Consider the following 25733-nt stretch of genomic DNA (forward strand, 5'->3'; position numbering starts at 1 on the left):
CAATCTCTCTAGGATTAATTATGCTTTTAATTAAATTAAAAGATTCCTCCTTACGTGACCTCCATATCAGTCCCATATGCACGTTATCTCTTCTCAGGCTTGTCTCAGAGGGCAACAGACTCCCCATTACAGAGCTAGATCATTTTGCCTTTTGTTGCATTTGCCAGGAGGCTGTTTGGAATTTAATTCTTGTCCTTATTTAAGAATTATAACTTCAGGAACAGTTGTTTGTATGACAAACATTCTATGAATTTGAATTTTTACTCCAACAGTTCTTGTAGAAGAAAAGAAATTGATTAGATTTTTGTCTTGTACACTATTTTTGAAGACAAGTACAATCTGCCTTATAATTAAATTTCATGTGCTCAAAACAAAGTATTGTATCTGAATACTAAATACTCTAGACATCTAATTTAAAACATACACAAACATCTGCATATGTATTGTATGCACCAACTTTTTGAGAGGCTAAATATTCCTGGGGGTGTATCAGAAAGCCAAATAAGTTTATACTGGGAGGAAAATAAAACCAAAAATGAAATTTAAAAAAAAAAGCAGGCATCCAGTGCATACAAAAGAAGAGACAAACTGCAGTGGCATGCAGCGCTGCATACACAGCAGGTTCAAAGAAAAAAAATACTGTTCATTAATCATCTTCTGCAGTAGAGGCTAAATAAAATAAAATCAACAAAACCCCAAAACTGAATTAGGTGCGGTCTGATTAAAAAAGCAAAGCACATGGTGGAATATAAAAGCTGTAAGCAATGTAATGGGGTCCTTACATGAAAGCAGTTTTGTAATACAATTCTAGATAACATCCCTTTCCCTTTTCCTCTCAGAGCAGTCACAGCAGCAGCATTTGTTTCTTACAAGGCTGTCACAAAAAATGAGGGACTGGAAATCAAGCCACTGCACAATGATGAAACAGAAGATAGATTCCTGACAAGTAGCAATCTTTCAGACCTTACCAGTGTTTGTTGAAAGAAAACAAATGAGAATAGGACAACTCTCTCCCCCATGCACCTTAGCACAGCCTCATGCACATTTAGTTTTGGCTTGACACACTTAGTTTTATCACAGGTGACTGAACGGGATTGTGGGAAGTGGCATCCATCTCTCAGGAAAACCTGAAAAGCACATTATATTAGCTCCCTGCAGAGGTCAGCAAGGCACTGGCTCATGATAAATTAACCTCTGGGAAGTGTACTAACAGTATGAAGGACAAGGAGTGCTCCTCTGGGCTGGCCATCACACCTCCCTTTCTGGAGGGACCCAAACCCACAGAAAATCTGCAGTCCAGCACCACCAACACAGATTTCCATGTGCAATGAGCAAGAGTTGGATGGTACAGCTTCTTCCACAGATAGCAGTGAAGAGGCATGCAATATGACCCTTTAACTTAACTCTCAAGATTGGGCACCTTTTGGTTAAAAATTAGCTTGATACCAGGATGGATGAAAGCCCTCACCAGTTTTTAACTTATCCAAGCAATTTCTGTTGGTAATAGGAGTACCAGAGTAGTAATAAGGTCAAACAAATTATTAATGAAGCTTTGTTAGGGTCAGAAGGATGATCCAAGGCACTACAGGCCCACCAGCCTAACTTCAGTTCCAGGCAAAGTCATGGAAGATTGTCCTGAGCACCCTTACACATGCAGGACAACCAAGGTATCAAATCCAGCCAACATGGATTTACAAATGGAAGGTCCTGTTTGACCAACCTGATCTCCTCCTGTGAAAAAATTGGCTTAATGCTTAAAATTCTCCTCCAACCTTGGTGATTCTGATTACTGTAGAAGCCCTGGTCCAAATATCTCTTAATATACTTCTTAGCTGAGAAAAATCTGTAGAGCAATGTCGAATTACAAAGCAAAAACCCGTAAGGCAAAAAATCCTGATACATGAAACCAAACCCTCTCTAGACAAGCCCCACCATTCAGAAAACTGCATTTACTGCTTTGGGCACTAACAAGCCCATGTGCCCTCAAGAATGACTAACAAATACTACAAATAGAGCATACAGTTATCGCAAAATTATGCCCTAGAGACAACATATGGAAAACTAATGAATTTAAGAGAATTGATTCTGAAAAGCCAAAGATAAAGTACCTTTCCTGTACCTAAGATTTCTTAATTTTAAGATGGAATGTGAAGTACTGCTTCCTGGAAAGAAGAATTTTGGTAATATATTCAGTATCCTTCATTTCAAACTCTTGCTCAGGACTTTTAGCAACCTTCTTCATCCAAGCTGTCAAAACCCAACAGCTTCCTCTGCAATGGCTATTCCTGTCCAAAGAAGTGACTCACATTTTAATCTAATGTGCTGAACAGGTGTCTAACAGAGTGGCATTTTCTCCTTACACCATTAATTAGCTCTGCATTTTGACTGAAATGGGGCAAAGTCCCACTGGTGTATTTTTCTAATATGTCTATCACTCTAGCATGAAGATGCCACCCGCATACTGAAAATCAACGTGACTGAACAACAAAGGCAAAACATCTCCTCCCTCCCTGTCATTGATTTGTTCTATTATATGGGAGAGAGCGTCTAATCAGGCCTTTTCCAGGAATGACAATCACTATTCTGCAATTCTTTTACTGGAAGAGTTTATCACTTAGAGAAGAGGATGTGCTGATCCTGGAAACAATGGAACTTCAGTCATTGTTGAGCTCAATGCTTAAGGATTCTCCTACTTACCCTCCTGGTACTGGGAGGTGTTCATGCTAGATCTTGCCTGTATTTACCATGTGTATCACACAGACAGCAAGGAAAATAAGACTTCAAGAAATGTGATTTCACCCTGCTACACATTTTTAGTTGAGGATTGCTGCCATAAATCAGATCCTTTCATGGACCAGTGCAAACTGCTGTAACAGACTCTCTCACATGAACTATTTTCAAAGCTAAGAGAAAGTCAGAAAGTTCTTGTATAAAAATTTATTTTTCAGTCCAAAGGTCATTTCAATACTGAAGTGCCATCTGTTGATGCTGTTTAGAATTTTTTTTAAATCATTGCATATTTTAAAATTAATGTTTTCATGGGAAAAACAAAAAATTAATAACAGTTTAAAATACAAATTTTAAATGCTGAAATAATATTTCAAAAATATTTTTGGAATATATTATATATATATATATAATAATTTTGTTTTATAGAAAAATGTAAACTACTTTTAAATTGAATTGAAAAATGTTGTTGGTTTGGGATTTCTTTAATTCAGAAATTTGACTGTTTCCAAACTTGAGCAACAAAATTCAGCACAACAAGTGGGATGCAACAAGCACTGGGCTTGAGATGATCCCAGAATGCAGTAGCAAGCCATGGAAGGGACAGACATGGATTACTCTAAACATTAAATAAATACATATATAGAAGTATGGAAAGAAGCCATAACACATTTTTAGCCCAGGAAGAAGTGGGAAAAGCCCATTCTGTGACTTCTTAAAGCCATCTGAATATCTGGTAGCAGTAACTGCAACCCAAAAGAACAAGCTTAGCAACCAGAGAAAGATGCTTTGAACATGGGGCAGAGGGGAAAAACAACATACCTCCTATTATTCATCCAAGTGGTTTTCTTCCCAATGGAAAATTTTGCCAGTTTTCAAAAATAGAGCTTGTCTTTGGACAAACCTCTGACTTCTGTAAACAACAGCATGATTTGGAAAGCAACATAAAAGCTAGGAAATTATGAATTAAACATTGTCTATGTATCAACAGTAGTCAATTCTCTTTCTCCATAAGGCTTCCAGAGGCTCCCTGATGGACTGTCACCACCATACAAATTTCATTTGATTCTGATCTATTTTGGTAAACAATTAAAATACTTTCTTGAAAGTCATTCTAACCTTATCAGAATAGAGTGGTAACGTACTACTACACTAGAAGATTTCTTAGAGCAAAGAAAATCTAAAACTAATTTCAAAAAAGGCTTCCCAGTCCAAATCTGAAGTCTTTTCCCTTTCTGTATCAAAAGAACAGACCTTCTTTATTTTACAATATCTCAGGGTACAGCAAAGTTTTCCATTCCAGCTAAAAGAAGAGAAAGTAAACACATCACTTTTTAATGTAAGAGACATATGAAAAGAGCAGTACCAGAAAAAATAAACATATTAAGGGGTTGGCTTTCTTTTTTATTTTCTTTCTTATTTAACATCTCACACAGAGTGAGTCATCCCAATATCCTGTTATATAAACTGCAACGGTTCCTCATTATTTACCTGTGAATACATTTCTTAACCTCTTTATTTACAGATTTTCCCTCAAATCTACCTGAGGAGGAAACAACAACTCAAAACCAGAAATAAATGGCTGAAGTGAATGCATACACTTACTCTCATATACTCCTACAGCTATAGTTTGCTGTTCACCAAAGTTTTATTTCCAGGGTAAGTACCACTATTTTTAAAATTACCTCTGTCTGCTAAGACAGAAGTGACCTGGTCTCACTTCTAATATGCTCATGGAATTTCACCCAGAAGCAGCATTCAACCATAGCAGAGCCAAATTACTGAAGTTCTCATTACATTCTAGCTGGTGCAGAGTCATGGTTGATATATGAGTCTGTCACTCTCAGCATTGATTTGCAGAGCTCTCTGAATGTCTCTGAGCAGTTCAGTCCCCTTAAAACATTTTTCCCTTCTCTCTACCATACATCATAAGTCAAATTGTCAAATCTTATTTCAATTTCTTTGCAACATTTAAAATATTCAGCAGGTAAATCATTATGTTTTAGTTATGCATCTTCTTGCCTTTAAAAAGGAAAAACAATCCAAATCATGGGGACTAAAAGAAGACTAGAGAAAGAACTAATGCCACAATATATGACTACCATGACTGCCATAATGGAGAATGTTAAAGAAAAATATTGCAGATATATTTTGCTGACATGTATTCTGCAAGCAAAGACTTTCTTGTGCCCCATTGTAGGCATTGCTCATGTAAGCAGTCTGGGGGTGAAGGTCAATGAATCTTTCACCAAACACTTCATGCTCTCTAGCTCTCCTCTCTGAGTAGACTTACACAGATTGTAATTGCATCATCTGCAGGTAAAACACACAAAAGAATAAGCCTCTTTTTTCTTTCAAGGTCCAGCATCTTAAAGAACACTGCTTTATTGTGTACATTCATTAACACAACATACTAAATCATACAATCCTTTTTTGACAAAAGTATAACATGTAAATTCACATAAACAATGAATGACTTAGTAAAAGTTCCTTCTAACAGAAACTGCATGAGTTTAATTCTACATAAAACAAGTTAAGATGAATATTCTTCATGGGAGGTAAGGAAACTGCCCCCTCAGCATGTTTACCCAACTTGTGTGTGCCTGCACTACATCTTCAGTAGGTAATCAAATACAAGCATGCCTGTCAAAGGCCAGATGTATTCAGTTGACAAACTGCTCTACTCAACAAGGAAGGTAGCCAGCATTTCTCATTTTCTTTTACCTACATCATACTGAAATAACATCTGAGAAAAAAAAAACAGAACAAACTATCAACATAAATGCTAGCACTCATTACTGTAGTTGGCATATGATTGTGCTCTAACAACAAAGGCCCTAGGCAAACACACAAACTACAGGGTCTCCACATGTATTGTTTATAATCATTACCACACATGACTTTGCTTAAAAGACTTTGTTTCCTTACAATTTTTGTTACTGACAAAAAGGAGGATGGGGAAGAGAAAAATAAACTCACCTACAATTCTTGCCACCTGATGAGAAAAACTGGCCTAGATAATATTTATTGCTAATTTTGTTATGTCTAAATCTAAATTTAATTTCTTGTTAAAAGTGGAAGTATCTGCAGTTCAAATACTCCCTAAAGCACATTCTGAATAGGACCAAAAAGTCTTGCTTAAACAACCTTCTACTTCATCCGCCTTACCTTAAATTTCTCCATGAATCTTCCATGCAATAAATTACAATAAAGCGTAACATCTTTTACCTTATTTTCAAAAAATTCCCTTGGCTTTCTGCAGCCAAAATGCAATTCAAATAGTAGTTACTCTAGAGCAAGTATGAGCTTTTTCATACCACTTTGGAATTGCTGATAAGTATGCTTCATTTAAAGGAATCTGGTGCAGTAAGAATGAATTCTCAACAACTGGGCCATTATACTTCATTCAGAAATGGTCAGTAAGACTTTTACCAGGGGACATTTAGAATCAGATCTTGAAATATTTTGCTTTTCCTATTACAGGATTCCTGATTAATTATTTTAAAACCAAAAGGGATGGTCTATTATATCAAGGGCAAGTGTGTGAGATCAGTTAATTCACTGAAAGGTCACTCACAAATTAGTTATAGCAGAAAGCACTGAAAAACAAACATGTTAAAAACAAACACAACAGGAGTTCTGAAACACCAAGTCCACCTATGCCTGGACTAATAATTATGATTCCACCTTTAAGCCTATTATTTTATTTATTACTTTCACAGACCTGGAGACTTCTAAATTCTATGACCTGCTTTTCCATCTCACACGGATGAGACTCACTTTCTCTGGGATTGACTTTAACTGGCTCAGACCTTGACTCATCCTTCCCTTTTTGGTCAGTTGAGTGCTAATGCTGTGGCAAGGAAGAAGTAATTGTGTGACTAATGAAGGCAAGAAAGGGAAATCAACAGTATCCCCACTTCAGTTTAACTTACAGTCATGGACTCATGCATTCAGTGCATTCAGATTCAGTTTGCCCCTACAGCTTTATGATCAGAAGAGGTGAATGCCTCCAGCTCAGTCCTGTAGCCCAGCCCTGGCTGTGTCCCATCTCCCCCTTTACTCTTTCTTGCAGCCCAACAAGTGGAGGATGAAACACTTCCATGGGCTGACACTAGCAAACACACACACGCACACCCACACACACACCCACACACACACACACACACGCACACACAAACAAACAAACACACACTACCCTTTGAAGAATTAGGTTTCTCTATGAGAAATGTTTCACAGCTAACTCTTTTAGTGTAGCACCAACACTCTTCCATTCGTTTCCATTTCTGGCCATAGGTATCTGGGGCCCAGGCACATGAAATTCATCATTTAACACCTTCCCTCTCATCAGCCTGGCCTTACAAATCTATGATTCAAAAATTCAAAGTGTAATAAGAATTCAGATACAAATATACTGTTCTGCTAATTTAGGGTCAGGTACACAACCTCAACAGCCAAGCCAGATGTTTGTTTACACAGAACACAGTACAGGGCAATAGTCCAATACATTTAACAAACTTTCAGCACTTCATGACTGTACAGTCACCTATTAAAAAAAGACTTAAAAGCAAAGTCAAAGTGACAGCTACAATGGTGATACAGTGATAATTAAGCCCTTGTGAGCAAAAGCCAGCTTAGTCCTGTAACAAGATAACTGAAAACTGTCAATTCTGCTGTAATATTTTTGGATAGTGATCTAATGTTTAATTATATTCACTTGGTAGCTGACTGGCACTTTTTATAATACCTGCCTTCACCTGAAACATCTTGAGATTATTTTCTTATGTGAATACTTTAGAAATCTAATTGAAAAATGTCCTTAGGAAAATAAATAATTAGAAATAAAATAAAACTTGTAAAGAAGCTGGCATAGGTCTGGAGCTTTTTATGGAGAATGGATCAAAAATGCTAAAGAAGACTGAAGCAACAGCCTGGGGGGAAAGGATCTTTTTTTACCTGTTTCTCTCTTTAAGGAGTCAAATGCAGATGAAAGAGGTCTCTGTCCAAAAGGAGGGGGTGGTAAAGATAAGGGAGTTATTTCATCATTTTAAGTGAGTTTTGAATAGTTTGGAAAATTTATAGAACCTTCAGAACCTTCTTCTTTTTTAACCAAAAAAGCTCACTCATCCTGATCACAAATATAATTTCCTTTAAGAAACCTGTAAGGTATATTCAAATACAGCATCAGTGTGGCATCTACTTCACTTTAAAAATTTACTTTTCTTTCTTCAAATGTTTAATTTAAGTGTACCACCAAGGAACTCAGAAAGTTACAGAACCAACTTATTTTGTAACAAAAATTTAAGCTATTATAATCCTAATTCTTTTCTTGACATCCATCATATGCTGCTTCTCAATCATACCATATTTTCCCATGTTCCTTCTCATCAAATGCATTTAAATTGACTCATACGCTAAAACAATCATTTAAATGTTACCAAGTGATGTTGAAGGATAGTACACACAAGTACTAAAAGACAGTCCTGCATTTTTATTTATGACTATAAACATCAGATATTTGATACAATATGTGATTTGTGGTTAAATACATATTGCCTTCCTTCATAAACAAAAATACACAGAAGAATAAATGAATAAAATGGAAAGTATTTAGTCAGGAAATGTCTCGTGAGAATTACAAACATTGTTGAGAGAAAGGTATTTCTGGTGGGCTTTTTTATCTTTGGGTGTGCTTTTTTCTTCTGGTCACATTTGTACCATGTTCAGATTTCCTAGTGGAGGGGGAAGTTGTTTATACTATAATAAAAGTTCACAATGGTAAATAGTCTCTTCTAGAAAAGTTAAGAAATGTCATTCTATCACTGTGTTCACACTATTTCCTTTTGTCTATTGTTTCCCATTTGCAAGTATTTGAGGAGGGAGGTACATATACTAAGTATGCACAGAGTATTTGGACACAAACTGTGCCTCCTTTACAGGCAGTACCTTTACAGATGTACAGGGGCTAGGGTAAGATTATAAAGTTATTGCATCATATCTTTTAGAGGAAGCTGTTATACAGGATTTTCCTCAAAAATAATAAAAGAATTAAGCAGCATTCCTATGTAATAAAATCTTCTATGTAGAAGTGTTATGGTTTAGACAAGTAAAATTATACTTTCAACAGCTACAATATTATAATGTGATTTGATAGTTTTTAATGAAATAGTTTTATGTTTCATTAAGGAAGCTCACAAGTTCATTTTAAGTGACTACAAATAGCAAACTGTTAGTTCCTCACTTAGTACTGTTGACAGTAGTAGTTAAAGGATAAGAAATAGCTGGGATTGTTCTTTCATAAAACATCTGAGATACCGGGGTCTACATATGATGTCCAGGCAGCACTCTACTCTGCCTTGGTCTAAAGGAATGGTATCCCACAGCTCAGTATTTCCCATTTTCAGCATCAAGTTTCATCTCTATAATCTATAACCAAGCAGTGCATGAAAAACCATTAGTAAGCATGTCATCAGCACAGTAGAACCCTCTCAAAACTCAGAACATTTGGCTAAATCTCACAGCAAGTATAAACTGGCATATTAAGCATTTTTGTCCTCTGGCTGTTTTTTGTGACTTCTGACCATGTTTTAAGTACTCACAATTCTTCACGCCCTACCTCCTAAAATATAATTTATTAGAGCATTCTTTCACCAGAAAATCTGAGGCAGGGAAAGGTTACCCTCTGTAGTTTAAGGGGGTAAAAAGCAAAATTCCATAATATGTCACAAAACATGCACAAAACATACATTTATAGTACACACCAAAGCACTCACATCTTACAGAGATCTGACTAACTTAAGGAAGAATACCAGTATGGGAGCATTTGCAATCACTGATTCAGAAGGACAAACTGGCCTGCATCCATACAGCACACCAACATTTTAAAATAAACATTAAATAGAGGCAGCCATTATATATAAATAAATATATATATAAATAAAAGAAGAAAATCTGTTGATACATAAACAGTTTCCAGCAGAGGGTCAATGTATTTGCTCTTGGAAATTCCCACAAGCTAGCTACAGAAAATTGCAGCCCTCATCCCCATAAGGACAGTGCAAAGATTTTATGGCCACTCTTCAGTTCAATAAAAAGACATAACTGGTATATTTGAAAGGCATTTTGGTCAGGCACAGTTTAACTACACTGATATCCTTTGTTCTATCAGGTTGACTTGTGGAAGAACTGAGGGTTGCAATAATTTCTTCAGTCTTGAACCACATGAATCAGGCATTCATCCTTCACTGGAGCTACTGACCCCCTGCATGAATGCAGCCAGAAGCTGGACCAGATGCAGATGGCTAAGGCTGCTGAGGCAAAACTGAGCCAATGCCAGAAAATCGTGGAAATCAATCAGAACAGTAGGGAATTTCTTCAACACTTTTGCTTGCCAGCACTAACAAAATTATTGCAATAAGAGTATGGAACCTTGCTCTGAGGTAAAGCAATAGAGACACAGTGCCAGGCTTCTATGAAGGCAAAATTGGTAGGAGCAGTGGCCAGGTGAAATCACACAGAGAATATTAGACCTGTTACTGAGCTGGTGAAACTCATTGCTAACAGGACAGAAGAAAACCTTTCTCTTTCTTGGAGTAAATGCATGGTTGGTCTTCTACAAACACTTGCATGTAAATTTTAAAGAGAAATCCCCAGAAAAAGCCTATGTTTCAATCAAGTGATGAAAATGTGCACAGCTGTTATGGGAAGAAATAAACTGCATTTCTTTTCATAGAAGATCACACCTAAGGGTCTCATTAATTCTTGAGAAACTCCTATTTAAATAGAGAGTCATAAGTAAGCACTACTTTTTTGTCTCTTCTGTTCCTACAAAGAAATATGTAAGAAAAGACAGTTCCAGTTATGTTCATTGCTATGTTTACCAAAGACTGTCACATCAGGACCAGATTACTATAACATAATCCAGCCAGACCACACAAGGCCAGCTAAAAGCTGAAGGCAGTGCAGAAAACAGCTGCTTGTTTAACTTTGTTATATGCTGGCAAAATAATACAGTTTGCCTGTAGATTGGCCTCTAGCTCTATATTGTTTTTCACATGGCAGTTACTGTTTAAAGCTCTACACAGGCTTTGCTGGTATTTGTTTACCAGCAAACATCCAGTAACACTCTACTTAATCTTTGAAGAAAAAGTATAAATGATCAGGTGTTTTCTATGAAAAATCCTTGATTCCAGAACTCACTCAGCAGAAGGCAGAGCCTGCCAGCTTTACCAGACCAAGCCTGCATTTTTTCTCTTCACATGGGAGGGAACACTGGCTGCAGGGCTATGAAAATTGGTTAAGCATCAATGTCAAGATTTTCCTTGGGATGTGAAGTTGTAGAGTACAGTAATTTCACGAATACAAGCCGCACCAATTTGACCAAAATTTTGGTGGAAACCCGGAAGTGCGGCCAATATTCCGGGGCGGCTAATACATTAACAAAATTCTAAAAGCTGCCAACACGGAAGTGAGAGCCCGCGGCAGCCCCAAGCCAAGCTGGAGCCCGGCCGGCCCCGGCAGAGGTGGGAAAGCCTGGCAGAGGCGGGGCCTGCAGTGTGGGGGCGGGCGGCAGAGCCTGAGCCAGCAGGGCAGGGCAGGGGGACGGCAGAGCCGGGTCAGTAGGACGGGGGAGCCCGGGAGAACTGGGGCTAGCAGTGCAGGGGAGCATGGCAGAAGCAGGAAGGCCGGCAGGTGGGGCTGCCTGGCAGCGGGGGAAGCCCAGCAGAATCGGGGCCAGCAGCGTGGGGGAGCCCGGCGGTGCGGGGGCCTGCAGTGCCGGCCAGGGCGAGGAAACGCGGCGGCGGTGCAGACGGGAGGGGGCAGCCGGCGAGCCTGGCAGGGGCGGCAGCGGCTGGCCCGCCGGCAGGGCGAGTACGTGAACGCAGCGGCGACGCGGCCGGCATGCCTGCCAGCGGCGGCAGTGGCTGGCCCGCCGGCAGGGCGAGTACGTGAACGCAGCGGCGAGGCGGCCGGCATGCCTGCCAGCGGCAGCAGTGGCTGGCCCGCCGGCAGGGCTAGGGAACGCGGCGCGGCCGGCGAGCCGGGCAGCGGCAGCCCGCCGGCAGGGCTAGGGAACGCGGCGCGGCCGCCGAGCCGGGCGGCGGCAGGCCGCCGGCAGGGCTAGGGAACGCGGCGCGGCCGCCGAGCCGGGCGGCGGCGGCGGCAGCCCGCCGGCAGGGCTAGGGAACGCGGCGCGGCCGGCGAGCCAGGCGGCGGCAGCCCGCCGGCAGGGCTAGGGAACGCGGCAGCGGGGCGGTGTTGACGGGAGAGGGGGGCCAGCGAGCCCGGCGGCGGCGGCAGCACCACCCGGCCAGCCCCGCCGAGCCGTGGCGCTGAGCTGGGCTACCCGGCCCCGTCGGCAACCATGAGCGGGCCGAGCCTTCCTGGCCCCGCCCCGAGCCAGTAAACCCCGCTATGCCGCGATCCTGTTACTAATTGGCCAATTTGTGAAAGCTGCGCACGGATTCTCGCGATGAACGAAAGTGCGGCTAATATTCGGGGTGCGGCTTATCTATTGACAAAGATAGCAACATTGTCGAGGCACCGGGGGTGCGGCTTATAATCCGTGCGGCTTGTATTCGTGAAACTACTGTATTTTTCAAAAAGAGTCCACAATTTTTGCCTGCTTGATTTTAAAGAGAATAATCTCACATATTCCCCATTGAAGTCTCCTTCTCACTTCTAAGAAACATTTTCATTTCTATCAGGTCAAAAATCTACTTTTAAAAATCACCTGCATAAAATGACTGCACAATATAGATTTATGATAACACAAAGAATTTTCTCAGATAATTTGATTATCAGGAAGAACATCAAAATATTACTTACCTCCAAATATGACCCCAGCATTAATTTTGTCAGTAAGCCAGAAAAAAAGAGGATACTGTATTTTTTCAATTTGCTGTATCTTGCACTGACAGTTTCAAGTCTACCAAGAAATTCCACATATTTACTTCCTTCTATGAGGCCAAAATTTTCAAGTTTTAAGTAAGCTTTCATGTAATTATTGAATATCCATTTATCAATCAGTTTTGTGACTTCCTAATACAAAAGGCTTACATTTGCACAAATCCAAGATTTTCCAGTTATTGTGGTAGCAAATAAGTTACTTAAATATTTTGAAGCATTTTAGCTGTTTTCACTTATTGGAAATGAACATTGGACTTCATTCCAAATAAAACATTGTACAGACAACATCCTTATCTAGCCATGCAAGTAAGTAACAAGCTAATCCTATCTGAAGGGGTACAATGAAATTGTGCATGAGGGAGAAATCTTATTATTAAAATGCTTTGTCATTGCAAAACCAACGTCTAGATCAGGACCATCCATAGTATTTCTATGGCTATAAACCCCATAGAAATATTTTTTTGCAATTCTCCACTCTATGAGACCACCATCTCCTGCTCTTCCTCCAGGAATACATGCCATGATGGGGTAAAAGCTGGAAAAAAATACACACACACACACCCCACCTTTGCTTCTTATCATTAGCCACTCCTTTCACTGGTACCTAAACTAAAATCCTTAAATCCTAGAGAACAACTTAAGAAGGAGTGTGTTCCAGCTACTTCTGCTGCAGCACATGTGACATTTTGGTAAAGAATTATCAAGAGACCACAACATTCCCAAATCTTTCTGAAGAAGCTAGTAAGTTAAAACTTCAGCTTCAGAGTGAGCAGCATACAGCTTCTGACCTCTATGTCTTTTTTACAAAAAAAAGTAACAAAAGCATTGTCAAACCCAAAGTGACATGGAAGGTCATCCAAGCATAATGAAAACAATCAACTGTAGTAAGACACACTACTGTGGTAATCTGTTGGATGGAGGGAGAAAAACACTGTCTGCCATACTGGCTTTTAAAACAGACGACAATGTTTTCTACACACTGACTGGTTTAAATAATTCCTTTTGTTTTCTTCGATATTTAAATAAATAAAAATAGATCAGGTCTCTTTCACCACAGAAATAGAATAGTAAAGATTTTAGTCCTGACTCTTAAAAATCCCCAGAAGTCTGTCACTGTATGCCCATACACAATTTCTCTTACAGCAAGAATATGTGGTTTTGGCCAAATGAAAATGCAATTCACAGGGTCACAATACAGTGGAATAAATATTATTTGTATTGAAATAAAAAGTTTGGGTTCATCTCAACATCTTACCAAACAGCTGTAGTTCAGCCTAGTCTTTTCTTAGTGCTTGGGCAAATGAATAAAGTCATCATTGCCTGCAAAGACTCTCACTGAAGTATTGAATAGCACAAGGTCAAGAATTTACCCTGTGAATCAGACATCAAATAAGCATGTACAGGGAATATTCTCATTTTCAATGAATGCTATGATAACTGTAAAATTCTGCAAGGCTTTTACTTAGCATTTTATGTACTCTTTTCTTAATTTAAATAATCAAAAAGATAAAACTTGGTTTAATAGCAATTTTATCTTTCTCCACCAAACGCATAAACTGATCTATAAAACCCTATAAATAGTTTAGCAAGGATCTATTTTCCATAGGGTCACAGAATCATTTAGGTTGGAAAAGACATTGAAAACCAAGTCCAACCACAAACCTAGCACTGCCAAGTCTCTAAGTGCCACATTTACACACAGTTTAAACACCTCCAGGGATGGGGACTGCAGCACCAGGCATGTTCTAATGCTTGACAACTCTTTCCATGAAAAAAAATTCTTAATATCCAACCTAACCCTTCCTTTACACTTGAGACTTGAGGCTGTTTCCTCTTGTCCTACCATTTATTGCTTGGAAGAGACCGACACACTGCTCACACTGCACCCCTGTGCCACCTTTTCTACAGACTAAATCAGCTAAAACTGATTTGGTAAGATTTTATTTTCACACATATATTGTTTTTATGGAGAATATTTTGTACTTGACAGTGACATTAACATCAAGACAAAGTGGAAAATAACTGATGCACACTGAATCTGTTACTTACTGATTGATCATTTTTATGGTGAGAAAAGGATACTGTGGCATTAAAATAAAGCAAATACTAAAAACAACTAAAAGCCAAACACACTCCCACAACACATTTTTTATATTAAACACATTAAAAAAGAACAGCAAAAAATACAGACCGGTGTTATGTATTATTCACTTGTTTATAAACATAACTGCTAATATTTTAACCAATAGCTCTATATTCTCATCTAAAGACCCGCTTTATGTAGCAGGCATGTACATGATTCCTGTGAAAGGACAAAAATAATTTATTTGTTCACTTTCCCACATAAAAATCAAATGCAAATCATTTCCACCTATTGACCATAAAAGCAACATTAATAATCAGCTTCCTCCTTGCTAGCAACCATTATACTTTGTTTCTGGAATGTATAGAGACGCAGCTTCTCATGCTCTCCACCAAAATCAGCAAAGCTATCTGAATCATTTTACACCAGTTTAATGATTTTCACATGGTATGGAGAGAGCATATGAGCAAACAAAAAAGAGCAGTGTGCATTATAAGGTTTAAGATTTACCGTGATTGCTACAATTTCATACACCATTTAATATCCATCCTGCTAAACAACATCATCTATTTAAAATATTTCTATGCATTTGGAACACGTAAGATTTAATTTTACTCTGCTAGGGAGTTTTAATTCTTATTTTTATGAATGTGAGTTGATGGGGAATTCCAGCAGTAGGCTCATAGATATAAACAGGATTAACCAACCATCATTAAAGGACAGCTATTCCAGATCTAAACAAATGTGGATGTGCAAGCACAGTAACAAGTTTCTGACCAGCCCAGACTAGATTCTTTGTGAAAATGAGTAGTAAATACACAGAGAGAGAAGGATCTTTCCACCAATATATCCATCCCAGTACCCACCAACTTCTGCTTTAAGAATTTCCTGAGCCAAAGGCTGTATTCATTTCAAAACTGACAGTGACTTTTTTTCAAATCAACAGACCAGCAGTCACACCAGCCTAAGACATGACAAATCTGATGTTACCTTCTCCCCTCAGGCCTTACCTTTTGATCTCTGACTTCTTACAGATAACAGTACTACAGCAACACAGCATTAGAATCGCAGGATGAAATGGCTCCCACAGCTCCACCCAACTTACCAAAGACTGATGAAGCAGAACTATCATGTCAGAGCAGCCAGATGGTACCACTGATGAGGGAAAATATTCCAAAATCCAAGGTAACAGCTGTCAAGGCAAACCTGCCAACTTGTAACTTGTCCATAGCTACCCAGTATCTTGGATCCAATGCATATGGACCAAAAATAAATAAAAATCACCAAATGGAAACCTTTACTTGTCCTTTTCTACTCCTTCTCCCCGCTCCTTTTCCTGTATCTTCTTATCTACAGCAGGGAAAGTGATGATCAGGGCTCAGCCACAAGAATGAGTTGCCATTTTTTCTGTATCATGCCAATCCAAAATATTTTTGAGTTAGTAAAAATGTTCTAGAACATTTCAGAATTTCATAAATCTCTTGGTCTGTTTGGTATAGCAACAAAACCAGTGAAAATCTCCAAATTTAAAACACTAGGTGTTTTACTCCTTTTTTAAAGGGCTTCATTATAACCATTTGCCATAAGATCCAAAGCTTGTTTACTTTGAAATGCTACATAAAATGCCACTGCAACTGGAACACTGGGCCTTTTCTCATTGATCTGATATCTCCCCACCAGAAGCTAATTGGGAGAATAGAAAAAGGTCACCCAACCCTTACTTCTGCCTTTCTTGCTTCTTTTCTTTAGGCATGTCAAGCAGTTTCTTGGTTTTCTACTCTCACCTTAAGAACAGTTACTATTTTCTGTATTTAAATAGAAAGAAAAAAAAGGGGGGTTGAGTCAAACATACAAGAGCTTATTTTTTCAGGTTAAAGCTTCAGGAAACACCAATCTTTGAAATTATAATAGTATTTTTAAAAGAGCAAATCATTGCATTGATATGATTAGATCACAACATACTGACCTAGTTCAGCTTAATTTATTTATTTGATGTTAACAGGCTGTTAGACAAACCAGAGCTTTGATGTGAACTAGTTATGCCCTTTGCAAGCTGTTTAGGAAGAGAACAGGAACAAATAGAGCCTCTGTTAACAAAGAAGTTTCTGAAGACCACATTTAAACACCAGTCATGTTATTCCAAACAAAGTCCAAATTGGCCTGCAAAAGCTTGATGTAGTCCCTTTTTGATAAAGACAAATGAGTTTGAAAATTGCTCTATCAAAATGGATTGTGTTTAGTCAAAAAACAAAAAGCCACTGTCAACAACAGCATCCCTTTAAAGAAAGCCAAAAAGTCTGCCAGCCTGTAATTCGTGCACAGTAACCTACTGCATCTGGCTTTCCAAGGACAATCCCAACCCTATAATTACCCAGCAATCACAACTAGTTTTCCTAACAAAGCTGAGCCTACACAGAAATTCCAGTTATAATAAAGATGCATTGAGATTATTCTTCACTGTGTTTTCTAATGCTGAAAAAAAGGAAATTTCAGATAAATGCCAAAAGTAATAAAAACACGAGCAATTCAATCCTAGATCGTGTCACACATGATCAGCATTTCCTGTTTTCTAGCTCAGCTTCCACCAAAGGCAATTATACTTTTTCAATTATAAGAAAAGAGAGTCTCATTAAATCTTACATCACTTCTGTAACATACTTTTTAAAGGGCAGAAATAACTCCACTGCAACCATAAAATTCATGAAGGATTTTGCTGAAAATTTCTACATCATGTCATGTCCAAAATTTCTACATCATGTCATGTCATAACTCCTATCTTCACTAAAGTAGCAGGGTAATAGCAAATCATGCTCAAAATAAATTGATTATTTCTTATATTCTTGTTTAATCTCCATGTACTGGTTTCTTGACACACAAAGTAGCATTATCCAAAATGTCAAAAGCAGTTACAAATAACACTAATATTGTTTACATTATCTGTTAATCCAGTTACACTGCAAGAACAGAAAATAAATACTGCAGTGAAAAGTCTTCTATATTTTATTTTGCATCATATAAAAAAGCCTATGTTGAAATGACCTTTGGATTGTCTCTTCTGCTCTCTTCAGACCTTCCTGTAGGAGATGGCCTTGCCTACAGACATGTTCTGCTTGCACAATGCTTTCCTGCAGTCAGAAATTTCCACAGGATGCAGTTGTGCAAGTGTGGCATCACCAGGCCCATTTGGACAGAGCAATGAGAAAGTCACTCAGAACCAAAGAGAAAGACAGACCTTTCCTAAAAGAACAGCAGTACTAAATCTGTTTATGAAGTTTTAAGTATCACAATGTCTCTCCTTTTCTGTGAAGAAATGGTGTATTTCAGTTAGGAAAAAACCAACATTGATTTGAAGTCCTTAGGAATTCCTCTGTAATAAACACACCACTCAACTTAGTATTTTATCCTAGCCTCATCTCTACAAATATATAAGACACAAATGCTGGAAAACTATCAAAATTATCTCAAAATACTTAATTATTTATTTTACTGTCACTGACATTAAAATTTCAATTTGCCATTTAGACTCTTATTTGTATTTAAATCTAACAATCTTTTTCAGTTTAGGCACTGACAGTTCCTTATAAGTAAGGGAACTTCCCAAAGAAATTCCCAAAAGCCCTAATTTATTAAAAGAATTTATTAAAAATATTTTGGCGCAATCCAAAACCTATTTAGGTTAGACAGGTAGGCTGTTGGCAACAGCTGTTGAAGCTTAAACTACTAGACATCAGACAAGGAATTTGTCTCACACTGGAAGATATAAAAGATAATTGCTTCTTTTAACTCACCAAGTACTAGGAACACATCAGAAGTAAGTTTTCCTGGGTGTAGTCCATTAATACAAATAACTGCATAATCAAATGCTGCTTACAGGGTATCTTTTCAATCACATGGTAGTTGTGAATGGATGAACTGTAGCTCAACATTTTTATTTACAGTGTATTTTCTATCCCTTATGCTTTTGCACAGAAGTCTTCAAACTTATTTCCCAATTATTCAGTCACAGAACCTCAAAAACTGAAATGTGCAAGAGTTAATTTGGGGAATGTTTCAGCCTCAGAATGAAGGAGCAAATGAGTACATTTTCATCTGCTGCTTCTCCTTTCTCAAAAGAAGCTATCAATGACAGCTTCCCTGGCAACAAGGCACAAACACACAACATCCCTGGTTCAAGCAGCTAATCAAGGACAGATGTCTCAAGAGAGCATCAAAGCAGCCTTCTGCATTTCCAAGCATGTCTTACTTTTCTACAAATAAAAATACCCCTATAGCTAGGAAATCCAGCTGAATTCTCAAAGTAAAGACATGATGTTTTTCCAGTCCATCTTTCTATACTTTAATTACAGGTTCCCTGCCAGTTTAAATAAAGGAGCAGACACATTTGCCACAGCCATATGGAAGCATCAAAGAGCAAGAGTGTTTTCATGGGAAATACTTCTAAAGTAGTTTTCATCCTAACTTCCAAAGTACTCCAGCATTCCTTTATGATGTTGAGTGCCTTAACTTCTAATAAACACATCAATAATATTTTCAAACTGGCTTCAGAGTATTCTGGCATAAAGTCAAGCTTCATTAAAGGTCTTCTCTCAGGGTTTCAAAGATCATAGACTCATGTCCCCCTCTGTAGAATCTACATGTACAGAAGTCTTGTGTGATCTATAAAACTCCAGTTTCATTTTCCCTAGAAAATGCATCTACATCAATAAAACCCCAGGCAATCCTGATTTCAGCTACCTTTCTTTTGCATAACAACATATGTCTGTTACATATGTGAAACAGCTTATTGAACAGATTATTGAAAACTTTTTACAGCATATGACTATAGTGTAACATTAATTAGTAACACTTTAATAATAGCAGTGCTAATTAATTCTTCCTAACTTATAGCAAAACAGCATGTGCAATGCTGCTAGTGTTATCATTCCATGGTGTACTTTTCACATTGAACATACATTGTGCTGATCATAATTCCAACATAACATCTCCCAGAACACAGAGGAGCTAAGACAAGTATGTGGAGGCAGATTGATTTACCAAGACAGAATGACATGTGAGCGGGTGCAGGCAGCTTCTGGCAACTAATCAGTGTGGGAAAAAATCAAGTTTTGTTCCCTGTTTGTTCTTAAGAAGCAATGAGTACATTCACATCTTGTTCCATATTCTATTAAATCAATGATGGGACACTCAATCTACTAGATTCTGAACACACAAGGTCACAGGGTCAGAACGGATAGCCAAGTCAAACAGCACATACATGCTTGGGCACATGATTCCCCAACAGATCTGCAATCTGGACCAGAACAGTAGATCACCATCACTATGTAAAATTATCTTTCAGCCTTAAAAATCTTTCAGGCATTCTGGATATAAAATCTTCTTTCACATAGATCCAGTTACAAAATCAGTGTTAGTGAGAGAAGAGTAAAATTGACTATTTAAAAAGACTAGCCGGTTTCCAAAAAGACCAAGTGAACATTGTGGGATCCCATGGCCAGATCTTTTGCTGCATCTTTTTTCCTGAGAACTCAGTTTTACTTGGAACAATAAATCAAAGTCACTTTGCCTCACTATTCTAAATTCCACAAATGGTCATTACCCATATTTAATCAATATCATTTGCTTTCGTGAGCTAGAATAGTCACCTGCCCTCCCTCTTTAAGGTCCTCCAAATTCTCTGCGCAATTTTGATTCTAAAAAGTGGGACTCAGAGCTTCTCATTTGCTAGTAGCAGTACCGTAACAAGTAAGTAAATTTTGTTGGTCTAAAGGAGTTGTTTCTTTTTCTGCCATAAAGAACTAAGACAACTAACATGTCCCCTCTGAAATGGCAGGAGATGTACAACAGCTGTCCACTGGAAGGATGAGACACCAGGAGAAAACTTGTTAAGCTGCAAATACACACCTTAATTCATATTGCTACATGTAAATAAATCATTTCATGAGACCCAATGAGACTTCTAATCACTGAGAATACTAATTACAGAATTATCATCAGACAATCAAGCATTCCCTACTTAACCCTAGCTCAAGGAAAAATCAATTGCCACTGAATCACAGCATGTAACACACTCCTACCTTCACATCTTGGAAAGCTGACTGTGAGATCTCTGGAGTAAAACAGTTCAGGAGAAGGCAGCAGATTAATAGAAATTGCTGTTATTATGTACTTGTTTGATACAACAAGCAGGATGTAACAAGCTTTATCTTATTTCTGCACCACTTCTCCTCTCTCCACAGCAATGCAAAAATGGACTCCAGAGAAATCTCTTCAATTTCCACACTGAAAACACAACTCTAGTCAAAGGTTAAAACCATATAGCAACATATATTCACAACTTCCCACTTCCCCTATGTGTACAGGCTAATACTAGCATAATTAATATAGAATACGATGAACTACACAAATGAGTAGGAACTCACCAGCCTTTCATCACCTCCATTTCTCACACTTTGGCACATTCATTTAAATTTCTCCAAATAGCTGTATGCTCATCCCAAAAAATGCTCTGACAAAAAACAGTGGTGCTCAAAGTTTGTCTCAGACCTAACTGGAAAATACCATGTTCCCTTATATCCATCTCATCTAGAAATTGAATTAACAGAAAATCAAATTTGCAAATGTAATTTCTCATTAATCTACAACATTTAGATAGTAGTAAAAAGAGTTACTAGAAATCATACAATTTTGTTTCTACTAAACTGGGCTAGTCAGTTTGCTATTATCATGGACAGAGTTGCCAGTATAAATTTTATTTATTCTGTTGTCTGTAGTGCAATTCCTTGACTTGAAAATAAAAACTTCAAAGAAATACAACTGGCAAGCCCATGCTTGGAAAGTAGATGTGTATACGCTTACTCTTCTCCCAAAAAACAGGCTACTTCATGGTCAAAAAACCCTTACTGCTGTGGAAACTCCAGCTCTTTCAGTTTGCTTTTCCAGCAGATCTCTACCAATGGATCAGTTTCTTCCAGAATGCAAAGCTACCAGACACATATACAGATTCACTTTTAGCCCTGACCCAAGAGCATGCACTATGATTTATTATCTACTGATACTACCAGCAACATCCAGGGCCATTGTGAGACATCAGAACTCTACCTAAATTCAGCTGCTTCCAAGAAGATGCAAGCTTGCAATTAGGAACCATTAATGTTGTACAACATCCTGCTGTTAGTGAGTACTTCTTGTTTACACATTTTTATATTTTCTAATTTCTGCCATGACAAGATATTACAGAGTTTAATAATACATAGGAAGTACACCCATTAACATCATCATTAAGTCAAGAATTTTTTTTGGTAACTGTGTAAAGTTAAAGTTAGCCAGGAAAAGGCATTTTTCAAAACCACAGTTAGACCAAATGGCTTCTTCAGAATGACATCGCAGTAGATTGATAGTCAGTTGAATTATAACATGCTCTTGGAATATAAGATGCTGAAGAAAAAGAGTTTTTTGCCTTTTCATCCAGTAAACATGTGTAACAAGTCTCAGAGCTGATTAATAATCCTTCCACACAAAATCCTAGCTCTGCCACAGCCAAAACAAACAAACAAAAAATGCTTTAAGCAACCCCACTTCAGGTCATACTAAAGACAAGGATAGAGCACTTTTCTGCACAACAGCATTACAAGCAGGTATCAGGCTTATCCTCCTCAATTAGAGGCTTTTAAAATTGCTGATAGAGGATGTAAATGGCTTTCATTTACTACTCAGATCTTTACTAAACATCTGCATGACCTTGATTCATGCTGGTTTTTCCTAAACATAAAAGGTACCTAACCCACACATTTGTTTGCATGGACTCCAACTGCTAGAACCACTAAAGCTTTTAATCATTACTGCTTCCAGTTCACTTCCATAAGGATGCCAGAAAACAGACAACAGACCGGTGTGTATAACATGTCAGAGACCATTGTTTTTTTAAAAAGTGTGTTTTGTGGGTATGCTCCAAGCAGAATTAGGCAAAGTAATGGTAATTAATATCCTGGCCACCTGGGTCCTTTCCAGTTCTACACTAAAAAAAAAAAAAAAACCTAAAAAAATTAGAAAATTAATTAATTAATTAATTAATTTTTTAAAACCCAACCTGTTGCAAAATAGCCTACACTACCCTGCCATTTATTTCTCTAAACTGTTTTCTGCTATCTTATTACTTTCAAATTAGCACATCAGAAGTGTCAAGTGAACAAGAAGTATACAACTTTCCTTTCACACCCCCCACCAAATTAGCCCACTCCAGTCAGTAACTTTTCTATCAATTTATGCTTTTCAAGCTGTGCTGAATTAACTTCCTTAAAAATTACTCTTTTTACTTCCCTTCACCCTTTAAGAACAAAGCTTTCTTTCCTACCACACAAAACCAAATTATTACAAATTCTACCCAACCACTCCTTGTAATATATTCTTGTTTTAAAACTCTTCTACCTCATTTTGTACACCTGGTGCTTGTTATACTACAGGAAGTTTGTAAAACAGATGGTACATACAACTAAATAAGGGAACCCCAATTATATCATAAGTTCAATTTGAAGTATTTAAGTCTTAGAGTCTTATTTCACTGCAACAAGCTTTGTTAGCAAAAGCTTGTATTTTAATTGCGATCATGAACTCTAATTTAAAATTTACCTCTTCAAGGTAACTACTGTGACTGAAAATTAAGGTAATTCCTATGGAAAATTATCTGCACAAATTGTAATTCAATGGGGAAATAACAGAAAATCACTAAACCTGAAAAATCACCTTAGCTAAAAATAACTTCCTGTGGTGACTCAACTTTCATTTGGCAAAGTAAAGAGAAAGGAGTCTTATCAGACTTTTTATCACCCTTATGCTAGAGTATTGCTGCAATATTTCTTTCTATTTTAATAAAATGTTTCCTAATTTTTCTCTAATCTCTACTTACACTATTGCTTCTTAAGCTGATGCACAGTGGTTGCCACTTCCTCTGCAATCCTGACTTCAAGAAACAACATTGAGCTAAATAAACATCATGAGAAATACAATGCAAATCCTAGCAGCAGTATAAAATATTTCTGCAAAATTTAAGATTCAACTTAAGATGTAGGCTCTTAAAAACAATTGTGCATATTCCAGTCTTCTTTATACTTGCTCATTGTTCCACTGTAGTAACAAGCAGCAGATTGTGACAGCAACACTGCATGGTAGGACAGATGTGGTTTGGTTCTGAGTGGCCTACAGAACTCTTATGAAAAGTTCATAATAAGAACACTTTCTAATAGCCTTAATTTTCTTATAAATACTTGTTTGGTACACAAGAAAACTATAAGGAATTGTTGCTAAATCTTATTCAAATTCTTATTGAGGCTTATTGGAAGCACTACACAAGTGAAAAGCATTATTGCCATTTAACAGACATGCTGAAATCACAGGCCAATTTAAATTAAAAGTAAGATCAACTTCAGATTTTCTACATACTCCTGTGCTTTCAAGAGCAGCAGAATTGAAGGGGAAACAAGCGACACCAGGTCTGTCATCCCAGACCAAGGGAACAAATTATTAAATAGCCCCAAGTCTTTCCTTATCCTTCTTTGCTAAAATACCAGCCCCTTACTTTTTTACACCTTGAAATTACAAAAAATCACTCTTCTTCAAAAGAGCCAAGACCCAGAATGAAGTCATGACACAGATTAGTCTGCATCAGGCACTTTTTCTAGTACTGTTCTCAATCTGGGGACGAAACAGCTCTGCTCATCAAGTGACACTGGTTCATCCAAGCTTCCCCAAGGCTAACAAATTTTGTCTAATGAATCCAAGGGAGCTATTTTGTCAGGAAGCATGTGCAGGTACCTGAACTTTTCTGTCTCAGTTACTGGTTCACATCAAAAAAGGAGCTTAAAATGCTGAAGTTCATTCATGAGCATTCATGTTCAGAATGTTCAAATAAATTCTGGCTGTTTTCTGTGCTGCACAAACTAGTGCTCAGTTTTCTCCTAATACATTTAGCTTTTCCCATTTCCTTTGGGTTTGTGTTCTGCAGAGGCTGATCTTAGTTTATTTATTCCCCTCTTGCCAGATAAGACAGCAACTCAGAATCAACAATACATGTTAGGCAAGTGATCATTCATGTTTTCTCAGTACAACTATGAAGGTCTATCAGAATGACTTCTGTTATGTTCCCGTGGAATACACTGGAAAGAGAGTACAGAAAAATTCTCCAGAAATTATTTTGGCAGTAACTAGCACAGTATTTTTCATGATTGCAAGTCAGTTCCTCACAGCTATAAGGCTGCAGCTTTTAATACCTTAAAACCACACACACAGAGAACTGGAGAATCCATATTCCCATGCCCGTATTCCCACCAAAAAAAAACACCTTATCAAGTAAATCAATAGCACTATAGGCAAAAAGATAATCATAAATCTCATGCAGCAGACTTAAAGATGGCAACACTCAGAGAAAAAGGTTCTGATATAGTTTGATGAGCAGGAACGTATTCCTAAAACTCTAAAATAAAAAGAAGAGTCAAGAAGACTACCAAATGTGTTGAGCACCTAAGTTTTACCAATGTTGCTACAGATATAATAATTCCTGGAAATTATAAGACTTTGGAATTTATAATGAAAAAGAACTATCAAAATTAATAGGTTTTTGCAAAATAGTTTCCTGGGTCAAGACTTAAAATAAATTTGTCAGTACTGGTCTTCAATTTACCATGAGACAGGGTAGCAAGGTACATTAGCTTCAAATTACACAAAGAACAATGATGGATTAAACATGCACTTGGTTTTTTTTCCTGTCTCCAGGAAAAAAAAACTTCACAGCCTCCCAATCACAAGGAAACTGAACAAGTGCATCCAGAGTTAATTAGATTAGCAAGCCTAGCATCAGGAAGCAACCTTCACCTGTATGTCTTAAACAACTCTAACCTGCTCATAACTTTACCCTAGTATTTCTTTTGACTTTCTTGATAAATCAATTTTAATTTCCCTGATTATATTAATTATTGCATTAACCAGCAAATCCTAAGTAAGAGTAACCTACTGAAAGCATTAC

The 25733-nt window shown here is 37.8% G+C and overlaps 1 protein-coding gene across 4 annotated transcripts in view; it reads right to left on the bottom strand.

The window, feature by feature from the left end:
* SMYD3 (SET and MYND domain containing 3) overlaps positions 1-25733 on the bottom strand; it is a 386727-nt gene that overhangs the window by 294885 nt on the left and 66109 nt on the right. Inside the window, exon 1 of one of the 4 annotated variants that reach the window (XM_033056659.2) lies at positions 15730-15801. The exons of the other annotated variants lie outside the window; for them this stretch is intronic. The gene's annotated coding sequence lies outside the window, so the exon portion shown is untranslated. Of the gene's footprint in view, positions 1-15729; positions 15802-25733 lie in introns of those variants that run through there. 4 annotated transcript variants of the gene reach the window in all.

This window comes from Catharus ustulatus, chromosome 3 (assembly GCF_009819885.2).
Source record: "Catharus ustulatus isolate bCatUst1 chromosome 3, bCatUst1.pri.v2, whole genome shotgun sequence".
Taxonomy (NCBI): domain Eukaryota; kingdom Metazoa; phylum Chordata; class Aves; order Passeriformes; family Turdidae; genus Catharus; species Catharus ustulatus.